Source organism: Calidris pugnax, unplaced genomic scaffold (assembly GCF_001431845.1).
Source record: "Calidris pugnax isolate Ruff unplaced genomic scaffold, ASM143184v1 scaffold171, whole genome shotgun sequence".
NCBI classification, from domain to species: Eukaryota; Metazoa; Chordata; class Aves; order Charadriiformes; family Scolopacidae; genus Calidris; species Calidris pugnax.
In genome coordinates, this window is record NW_015091064.1 from 1469263 (window position 1) to 1480732 (window position 11470).

General features: G+C 41.1%; 1 protein-coding gene across 2 annotated transcripts in view; it reads left to right on the forward strand.

Annotated features, from left to right (window-relative positions):
• The first annotated feature begins 3794 nt into the window (after positions 1 to 3794).
• Positions 3795 to 11470, forward strand: part of COLEC11 (collectin subfamily member 11) — a 35482-nt gene continuing 27806 nt past the window's right edge. For both annotated transcript variants that reach the window (XM_014956820.1, XM_014956821.1), the window contains exon 1: positions 3795 to 4045. The gene's annotated coding sequence lies outside the window, so the exon portion shown is untranslated. The remainder of the gene's footprint in view (positions 4046 to 11470) is intronic.

Genomic DNA, 11470 nt, shown 5'->3' on the forward strand with positions numbered 1-11470 from the left:
TCTGTCTTCTCTGTTCCTAAATTTTCTAAGTGGGAGGCCTGAGTTTGATTCTCCGTTGTGTCTAAAAGCTAGAGCAATGCCAAAAAAGATAGACCTTTTCCTCTTTGTGGGATGCGATTTCCAGGTCTCTCGAGGTGTATCAGAATGACAGGAGGAAAAAAAAAAAAAGATATTGATTAGAGAAAGTCATGAAGTCTCATAAAAAGAAGGCTTGCGGTTGGGCTGGGGGAGCTGTGAGTTTTCCTGTCCCCCGTGCGGGCCCGAGGGTGACATTGATCAGCGCCGGTGGTTGACCCCGTTATAACGAAGCGCTTTGCTGTGCCGCTCGCCTGAAAAACCTGCCTTCTGCTGAGAGCAAGGGAAAGAGGTGACACGGGCATCCCTTTGTAGTGGCGCTCTGTTCCCCGCCGAGAGCGGCGTGTAAAGGTTCTTACTTATGTCTTGTGATTAAGAGGAGAAAGTTTGTTGGATTTGTTACAGTTTGCAAGTTCAGGCGTCCCCTCCTCTACCCTCCAGTTACAGTTACTCTTTCTTTTTTTCCAGGAAAATAATTCTTAAGCTTAGGAAGGAGCAGTTGCTGCTAGGTGTTGCTAAATGATTAATGGCTAATGTTTCTCATATTGGATATTATGCTGACACGTCTGGCTCAGGTTTGATCTGCCCCTGGAGCAGCAAAGATAGAATTAAAGCCAGGCACTGAAGATTTTACACCAGTTCTAGAGATGAGGAGGTACAGAAGAAGCAGCAGTTTCTGTACTACTGCTGCAGTCAATGCTGCTCAGAAATTTTATGCAAAAAACAAAAAACAAACCCAAGGTTAGTGCAACAGCATTAATGAAGCTGATGGCTGGATTTCACACAGCTGCAGCCAAAGTTAAACCTGTATTGCTGTTTCTGCACTGACCTTTCCCACCAGACAGCCCATGTATTGCACAGGAGAGGTGGTAGGGTAGCTTAGATGCAGGCTGTATCTTGGTTTTTCATAAAGTTGTTTCTCATTTTCTTGGCTAAACAATTCCTTACAGTTACTATCAGGTGAAGCCAAGGGGAATGGGACAAATCATTAGGTTGTCTTGGGAGCAGAGGAGAGGATGCACTTGGCATGCCGGAGCACAGACCCGTACCCTGCTGCATCTCCTTGCCTCTTTCGGGAGTCTGCCTTGGGGAAGTTACTAAGGGCTGGTTGGCAAGGCAGCCATTAACTCGCAAGAACTGGAACAGCATATGTGGTGGCCTCTGATAAGTTGAGCTCCAGCAATTGAGCTCAGATACTGATTTATTGAGGAGTTTGGGTATTGCCAATTTTCATCCCCTTAAAAAATCTGCTTGGGAATGTTGCTGATGCCATTGGAGATTATTGCAAACCAAGGGGAGAATGAGAGTCTTGTCATCTTATTGTAACAGCCACATTTTTAAATAGCAGTTGCGCTTTAAAATAGGTATTATGTTTAATCCTCTCACAGACACAAAGATAATGCCAACTGACTATGGAAAGAGTGGAAGAATTTGCCTGAAGACTCCTGAAATGTATAAACATAATTTTTCCTTTTCTTCCAAGGAGACTTGTTCTTGCCCTTTTGCAACCAACTTGCTTTTGTCTATGTGGTTTTGCTTGGTTTCAATCCAAGATTTCTACCTAGAATTGTTTCAATATGGTGCTTAACCTCAGCTTAAAGACTGGGTGTATGTTGGATGGTGGGTCAAGATGAGGTAGCTGGTCTAGCTGGTGTGTCTTGCTGAATACCCCTACCCTCTGAAGGCTGTCCTGCTCCATCCAGCGCGGGTGGCTGAAAGACTTGGGAATTGTCTCTTCACATATTGACATAATGCAAAGATTTAGCTTAATAGCCAGCAGCTGCTGTGACCTGCTGATGGCTTAAGCTGCTCGCGTGCAGTCCATGCCCCAGTACCCCAGTTTGCAGCTTGCAGCCTGAGTTAGATGATGCACCGATGTGACTATGCAGCTTCTAGTTGGCTTTCTGGGTGGGGGAAGGATGCTCATGCCTTTCTGTAAGGAGGCTGCCCCCTTTTATCTCTCTTAGGTGACAGAAAACTACATATTTGCTTATTTTTCCCCTTTCCTAGATAAAACACTTTTACTGCATTTATGGTGTTTGCCCTTTTCTTTTGAACTCTGGTCATTTATGTTTATTTTTCACTCCTGTTTCCCCAGTGTTTAATCCTACCTTTTCTACTAACTTTCCCTGAAGTGGCTGTATTTCTCCCTTGAATTCTGTTCCTGGCCTCAGTTATTTGCCTGTGTTTACAGGGAGAGTAGATATGTATGTAAATGGACACTGCCCTTGCCATCGTAATACGATCTTCAAAGGCTTGGACTGCAGTCACTTTGCTGCATTCTTTACATCAAACAATTTTCTTGGTGAGTTGCTGCCAACAGAGTGCTTCAAGGGCCCAATCCCGCTGGTTGCTCCCACTGAACTAAGGGGGCTTGGGTATGCCTAAAACTCTGAGCTCTCAAGTGAGAGCTGTGTGGTCCTTACACAAGTGATGTTCATGTTCTGCAATTTTGTCCTTTCTTTACTGACGTAATTTGGAAGTGATCTGGAAGTTCTTTTCATGACTGTTTGGTGTGTGTTAAAATGCAGGAGTTGATGGTGGCGGAGGAGGGTAGTTAAGTTCCAGCCCGAAGTGGAAGCGGTGGTTTAGGAGAGATCTGCCTTTATGGAGGTAGCCCACAGTGAGTCCTGAGTAGGAGGCATGGCTTCCTCTAGTCCCCCAGTCTAAAAGCTATTTGGTGTCCCAATGCTTTTCTGGTCTTGGGACTGTAGAAGATGGAAAGGGAACCTCCCACTACTTCCCCTCCTGGTGTTCCAGTCCGAGGTCACACACTGGGAGTGACCCAGGCTCCCATCCCGCTGGGTGCTCGCTCACGGCATGACCCCTCCAACCCTAGCTGGGGAGACTGGGAGAGGGGAGCAGTTTCATGAGCAGAGGTGGGGCCAGGTGTTTTTCAAGACTTTTTCTGTTGAAGAAATTTATCAGAGCTACAGCCTTACAAATATAGCAGCTATTTTATTAGAGGGTATTAATTGGCACAATCATAAGCAGTATTCTGTATTTCCCCTGGAAATTGAGAGCGAAGCCGGCAATACCGAAGTATAAACTGCTGTAACAAAGAAAGGGAAGTGTTCTCAAAATCCCACAATTGGATGGACCCAGTTTTTCCTGCCCAAATGTAGGTGGAGTGCTGCAGTTTACCCAGGGCTTAAACCAGTCCAGCCATCTGAGATGAAACCCAGAATTGTACAAATACTGGGAAGCTATAGGGAAGGATTTCTGTTTCCTTTTTTTCCCCTGCCCATTGACAAAGAAAGTTATATCAAAAAGTGGCTGCTTTAAGAAAAAAAAATCCAGAACCAAAAAAAACCAAAACCAAACCCCAAAATTCTGTGAGGAAGCTTTAGTTTCAATAGTTTAGCATTTCTGTTACTGTGGAGTGTTGAGGCTCAGCTCTGAAATAGTTACATGTTTTACTCAACGAGCCAAGAATGCTACAGCCAATTGCAAAAATGGAGAGAATTTCAGTAAGGGGAGAGTGTGTTAATTGTCCACAGAAGATGCTCACATTAAGTGCTGCATTTCTTGTGTTTTCATATCTGCTGAAGCACAGTAAGAAAAGTGCTGTGCTGGGACAGCGTGTGTGCGTGGCTGGGAGCTGAATAGATGTAAATGGTTAAAAAGGGGTTCTCTGCTCGAGAGGAGGAGGGGAGAGTAAGAGTGCATTCCCAAAAAAGTACATTCCCAAAATAAAAAGCTTACATCATGAACCTCTTCAGCTTTCCCACACTTCTTTCCTAATTATTGTCCTGCAGGACAGCTGATCTATTTCAAACAGGAAGCTGTTTACAGATAACACTTGCAACTGTTTTGTCTGATTTGTTGAACTGTCCAAAAAACAAAAGACAACCTCTTTTCAAATTAAAAACTGTCAGACTTCTGTAAACAGCAGCAATGAGGTTCATCTGTGCAGTGTCCCTGCAGGCACAGAGCGTTCGGCAGTTCCCATTTTCTCAGCAACCATAAGGTAAGAGACTTTTATACTTTCACTCTTTAGAAGAAAGTAAGGAAAAAGCCTGGCTGTTTATTCGGGGGCTGCCTTGTAAGTGGCAGAATATGATTGATGATCCCCACATGGTAGGGAAAGGTAAGGGAAGTAAGAACTTGCTTGATTCTATCAGATAACGTTGGTCCTTTCTGTTGAGGAGCTCCCATGTGGATTAGATCACCGAATTCCAGTGTAGTATGGGGTTTGTAGTTAAGATGTACAAATACCATTGAAAGAGCTCGCTTTCCTTTGAGCAGGGAAGGACAAAACAGTATATGAATTTTTAATTTTTCCTAAAATAGGAGATTATTGCAGTTCACTAATGGGTTGTGATTCCTGGTAACTGATAATCAATATGTCACTTTACTTTTGGAAATACTATCTGCTTTTCTCCATCTTTCTACTTTTCTTTCTAAGCTGCTGGCTATTTTCTACTTTAAAAAGTGAGGTTTTAATACAGCTACAAAGCAGGGAATGAAGACTGGCATTGCAGAAATGAAGCAGATGACAGAAACACCAGTAAGAGCTAAAATTACACCACTGGGTAATTAAGAATAAACTCAGTGAAAACAAAATAAAGTTGCAAGTAGGAATGCTTAATGAAATTTAAGGATGTAAAATCTTGGTCTAAATGAGCTGGAATATGAGAGTAAGCCGTACTTCAGTAACCAGAAAGCCACACGCCTGCTTTTCAGGCATGAGTTTGGGAACTCACAACTCCCTTTGTGAATCCTTTCTGACCTCTGTGCATACATACATACATATATGCTCAATAGAGGGAGTGACATTTAGGAGGAGGATTGTTTTCTAGCAAAATCAAATCTCCGTAGAGAACTGAAATACCCAACTTCACATGCCATACGGTAGAACAGAGAGAGCCTCTGGACTGGAAATACTACAACTTTGGTCCTTGGGTATTGAAAGACTTGAAAAATGTAGCAGGAAACTATTGTCATTTCCTTCTCTGTAGCTGAGATCTTTTCTATTTCACATTTATATGATCATTTACATGATCATGATCATTTAAGACATTACAGTGATCAGATAATAGAAAGCAAACACTGATTCAAAGGTCTCACTTATGGAAATTATATTGGGATCTTCTAATCTCTGAACCTCGCTGGACATCCCTAAAATTTTATTATTTTACTGATGCAGCATAAATAAAGTATGGAGATGTCGTAGACAAGAAGTAATGCTTCCAAACTGAGTATTCCTTTTAAAATGTTTGGACTGTCTTTCAGAAAATTCTTGGATGTATCTGTTAAAATGGAATTATTGTTTTAATTAATACATGAAAGAGAATATTTAACTTAAATTCATAAGTCAAAAAGGCATTTTAAACGGTGTAGTCATGCAGTCTGCAGTGAATTGCACTGTGGAAGCAGGAGAAATCTACTGTGTAATTTATAAATTGTACATTAAGTTGAAGGATGTTTTTTCTAATTACTTTTGAGTGATTTTACACTGTTTCTAAAGCTCTGTTTAGTTATCTTTAGGGCTGTCCAAGAACTCTTGACCCAGAATTCTTTTGAAGTAGGAAGGCTTTTGGCAAAGTAGCTTTTTAAAGAAAAGTGTCAGTTTTCCAGGGTAGTTTAGTTCTTTTGTCAAAGTATTTTGGCTGAAAACCAGAATAGTTTAGCCAAAAATATTCTCATGGTGTCTCCTGGGAAATGTAGTTTGTGCTCTGCATTTCATTTTACTACTGGCTGGATTTCACAGCTGAACCATGTTTCCCATAAGACCGTGTGGTCAGGGTCCTGCTACTTTCATTTCCCTTGATGAGAGGAGCATTAGGATGTATTTTGGGAAAGCCCGGTGGAAGAGGTCACAGGCTGGGTTTCTGAGGTGTCAACTGTCGGAAAAGCCCCTTGGATCCCTGGTTGATAACTACCTGGCAGCTCCTTAAACTTCAAGCACTTTCTTCTAGTTTGCACGTGAGCTACGGACCATCCTCTCTATGGGGCCTGAGAGACCCTTCAAGAGGGTTAGATGTGTCAGTAAAAGGCTTAAAGCCTTTTGAAGTTTTTAGCCATGCAAACACCTGTACAAGGAAGAGAATGTTTAAAAAAAGTTTCTAAAACTTCGTTAGTGCTTCTGCCAACTTTTCTGTGAGAAATGCTCCATTCTATACACTGGGAGGTGAAAGCTGCGAGGGAGTATGGCTGGCTTTTGAGAGCTGGGTAAATTCTTTATCAAGCAGAAAACAACCTCCTCAGAGTCTGAAGCTTTAAAAAGAGGTAGTTTTGAAAATCAGACAAGGTCTTATCTCACCTATCTAAGTGACTCTTCAAAAAAAACCCCACCCTAGTCCTGTTTGATTTTCCTGTAGTAGTGTAAGATGTCTGTAGCCAAGAAGAGAATTGAAGTTGGTCTGCTTGAGTTCTCCATCGCTGGACCAGTCTCTTACTTGTTTATTAGGATGCAAGGATCCTTAACTGCTGTGACTTGTTTGGGTGCTGCTTCCTCAAAACTGTATTAGAAGATTGGTTAGGAGGTCCATAAGCTGTCCCAGAGGCCAGAACAGAGTAGTAAGACAGATGGTGAGAAGTTTTAGGGTTTACATTGGTTTCCCTCTACACTGAATCATAGAATGGTTTGGGTTGGAAGGGACTTTTAAAAATAATCTAGCCCAACAATAAAGCACCTGAATGAAATGTGGACATGAATGAATCATTTCACAATTCTGCAAGTTAGATGCCTGGCTCCAGAACAAGACTCCACAATGTTTACATGCTCCATGGAGCAAAGGGAAGAGAGCTAAACGCTGAAGAAACTGACTCACCACAGCTGGCAAAGTGTGTGATGGCCACAGCAGCCATCTGGAGAAGAGTTGTGAGAGAGATGCTCTGGGATTCCCTCTGCTGCATGTGGGAGTGGATAAATTCACCACCTTTAGTGCCAAGTGCCTGTGGGAACTTGAGTTCCAGAAGCTGGAACTTCGCCTTGAATGTATGTGCCCAGTTGTCCTTCAGGCATGGGGACTTTGAAAACTGGCTCTGAAAAAACAGTTTTCTATTGTTCTCTTTGAAGAATGGACTGTTGTTACCCACCTGTTATGTAGTCTACTGACCAGGAGCACTTACCTGGGAAGATGGAGATCTGCATGCAGCCCATTGCACTGCTTCAAACCCCCACCTCCCATCTGCTGGAAAGGTGCCACTGACCGACACAGTAATTTGGGACTGGGACCACTGAACATCCAAGATTGTGTCCACAGCTCCTAAGATGGTTTCTGATGTTGATGCTACTTTGATTTTAGAAAAGAAAGAAGGGAAAGCCTAAGCAGTCCAGGGAAATCTATTCCTTTGGCATTGAGCATTCCTGTAAGAAGATAGTCTGCAAGAGAGCTGCATCTTTCCACTGAAGGGAATGTCAGTGTTTTCTGTTAAGCTTCCTGCTTACAGTGTGCTCAGAGGAGACTGAAGGAATTTGGATGCATTTCTTTAATGAGTCTATGTGGAAGAATAGCATCTTTGGAAAGTCACTGGCCATCTCTGCAGTAAGAAACACTTAGGCACCCAAGTAAGTTTTCCAACAAAACCGCAGTGATCTCCTGCCTCTTAAGGTGGCTGAATTGCTGGGAGAAGGTTTTGGATGCTTTGTTTGGACTTGGGAAGAGGCCACAGACACAGATTTGGCGGTAGTGTTGCCAGTGTTGACTTAAGCAGCTCTCATCTGGAGGTTTAGGGGTGAAGAATGGGGTAAAAAGAATGAGACACAGCTTCAACTCTGGGTGGCTTTTGAGCAGGGACCTTGAAGGATGAAGCTGTGTCCATAGTTGTGCTCGGATTCCTGGTGCCTATCTTTGCCTCGTCTTAAGCATGGCTCAGTCCTCAGTCTGTGATTATTTTATTTTATTTTTGTCCTGTCAGTATGATTCACTAGCTGTGGAATAAGCATAAATGATAACAAGAAGACATCCTACAGATAGCACTCTAAGAGTTTCAGTTTAATTTGAGTGATTTTTCAGGTTTAGTTGTGGATCCCTCTAAATTCTTCTGTGATGGTGCTGATGACTTTAGCAGATAACAAAACTTGCTCATAATAGGCATGCATTTATTAGTCTTTAGTGGACTCCTTAGAATTAGCCCATGGGCCTCCAAGAGACTACAGATCAGGAGTTGTTTGTATCTCCATCTGATCTGAATGGTGGGGGCAGTTTGCTTGTTTATGTGCTGCAAGGGCTGGACAATGAAGCTTACATGAAGTAGTGCTTGGCTGGGTAAGGCATGCACTGTGCAGAGACTGAAGGGCTCATAAATCATTCACCTTCACTAAGGCAGGCACCAAAATAGCTCTCATCCATTTAAAAAGGCTTCACAAAACACTTATTTCTTTAAATGAACCTTGTACAGCAAAGGCTGTTGATTATATCAGAGTTAAGGGGAACCAGGAAAGTATGGAAGTTTTTGTAAGAATATTACTTAGTGTAAGTAGAAGTTTATGATTATTGTCAGAGAAGGATTTATAAGAGATCATCTAATGTGTGGCTATTAAAACAAAGAGCTTTAAAAAAAGATATGTAAAGGAACTGGCAATGTCAGATGGCACAATAATTGTGGCCAATCAAAATAAAAACCTCAGACAAGAATGTAATGAAGGCCTAGCACAGGAAATGCCAAAAAATGTCGTCCTATGTAGGAAAAGAAAAGTCTCTCAATGAGCTCTCTCATCAGGAGGGTGTTAACAAGAAAGCAGGTCCCTGGTGGCTGACTGGTTAGTGGAGTTTTGTACAACAAATGTTAAGGAAACAGACACTGTGAACATGTGGCAGAGCAAGGGGAGTGCTGTTTGTGTGTGCTGCAGAGACTCCAGGGTGGTGGGTCTGTCAGGAGCACCCACAGGTGTGTTTGCAATGTTTCTCTGTAGTTGTGTAATGAACTTGCAGTTTAAAGCTAACACAGAGATGAGGTGAGATAAAATCTTCATGAATGCATGTACACGTAACAGTAATTTAGAATTAAATAGTTCAAAATTAGTTTAAAATCCTTAGACAACATACATAGCTATTTCCTTATATCTGCTCCACTTAAATAATTCTGAATATAATTCTAGAGGTTAAATCTTCAAGGAAGAATTATAGATTTTTCAGTACCATCTTTCTTTTGAAATTTCCAGGGCAGTCCTTGAAAGGACAAGGCATGTTTCTGAACAGAGCACTTCCAAATAATCTTTGCTTGTTTTGTTGAGGAAATAGTGAAGAGGACCTGATCTGTCTAAAGAAGTCCTTGTGAGGTTCTTCTTAGGTAGAATGTGAGAATTTCTGCTGGTTTCCAAATCTCTTCATGTCTTGAGTATCATGTCTCCAAAATTATTTAGGTTGGACTACTTAAGTTTAAACTGTGTGTCATATGTAGAGGTAACTGTATTATCTCCATGGAACTTGTGAAGATAGGTAAATAGATTATATACCAGAAGTGCTTTAATGCAGACCATGTCCACTGCTACATCTCCTTCTATAGTGCTATGGGTGTAATGAGGACGTAATATATCATTGAAAAAGAGCGTTCTCTATAGATGCTGGGGCAGTTTTACTATCAACTTGAAATCCTCCCATCTGATGAGACTAATTGGGCATCCCACGTTCTTGCAAATCCTGAGTGTAGTTTCTGGATGGCCTGTGTCAAGCTTGTGTAAGCAACCCCAACATGATACCCCCTGGGAAGTTGCTGTATCAGCTACAACAACGTGTGTGCCTCCTTTCTTGTAAAACAAATCTTTTGGCACTTTATGCCACGGTCTGTCAGGTGCTTTGTGAATGGTTTTGCTCATAATAGTTTTCACTCTATCTTCTAAGCAGGTTGCTATTTAAATGTGCATTTGCCCATTTTTGTTAGAGAATTTGCTGAGTACTGAAGCAGGTGGAGATGCCAGTAGTTATCCCTTAATCAACATAGCTTGTTATGTTCCTCCCTAGAAACATACATTATTAAAATAAAGAAATGTCTCAGGGCAATTGGTTAGATGGAAAGACTTTACTAAAAAAGTTCCTGAGGGCGTTGTCATCCTCAAGAATCTTTTGGTAGTAGAACCATCTTGGCATACAGACAAGGGAAGTAACACCTTCAGTTTATATGAATTCAGATAAACACCCTTTTTGCAAATTGTGTTCTACACATTCTATCTGTTTCTGAATTCACATTTCTTTTTCAAAATCAGACAAGCCTGTCAAAAGCATTCAAACCCACATGTAATCACATAATTTTTCTCAATATCTTACAGTCTTTGTAGACCAGTGCATTGTACGTAGCAAAGGATTTTGGATCCACATGTAATGGTAGAAGAGCTTCTCAGGGAGATGTTTTACCACTGAAAGATATTCTTTCAGCTGGCTTCCATTTGGCATACCCTTGAAGTAGGATCATGACTGTTGCTAATGATATAGACTGATTAGAGAAGGTCTACTGTAGCATACTAGTGTAAGAATGCTTTGACTTCTAAGAACTTCATTAATGTCTAGTCATCTGCAGGAACCATATATCTTTGCATGTGCAAAGTCACATCAGATCCCTAAAAACCTGTGAGGTTTTTTTCTCACTGTGTTTTGCTTTTACGGCCATCTTTGTATACAAACCATGTATTTTTTTCTTAATCTGGGGAGCTGCTTTGGTAGGTTCCCATTACTTTTATCTTCTTTCCCTTATCTGCATTTGGTAAGGTGTTTCATGGCCCTAAGGAGTGAAAGGACATTGAATAACACTATTGCTGTCAAGTTGATCCTTCACTTGTCCAGTGAAGATACATGACTGTATTTCCTGTGAGTCTTGCTTTTTGCTCTGATGCTCTTAAGTTTTTTTTTCTCTTGCATTGAGGCTTGGACGTTTTACTGAAGGTGTTGTTGGTCTTCGTGTCACCAATATAATTTATTTCCCTCCCTTTCCCAGGCTCTTGGGAGCTGATATGAAAGGTTCAGCATAGGATCATCTGTAGAGTGTTATTTGCTCCCTGCACATCCCCAGCTTGAGAATAAAAATAACCTTTTATTGAAATTACATTGACACTGCCACAGTTCAAATGCAAGATTTTGATCATGCATGCTGATGTACCATGGTGTTTTGTTATATTGAGGATATAATTCTGAGAAGTATGTCCTTGTCATTTGAGGATAACACTCTTGGATCATTTCCATGACTCTTGGTGGCTTGCATGCTTTTGCAAAATGCCTCATGTTGTTGTATCTCCTATGCTCTGTATCTTTTGCTGGATATTATTTTCCATTGCAGCCTGGTATGTTGCCATATCTTTCCTCCTTTTAAAATGTTCCCACTCTAATTATGTGCTGTTTTGGGTTTGTTTCGTTTTCTTTTTTTTTTTTTTTTTTTTTTTTTTTTCTTTTTTTTTAAAAAAAAAAAAAAAAAAAAAAAAAAAAAAAAAAAAAGTTCTAGGAAAAATATTAAACCC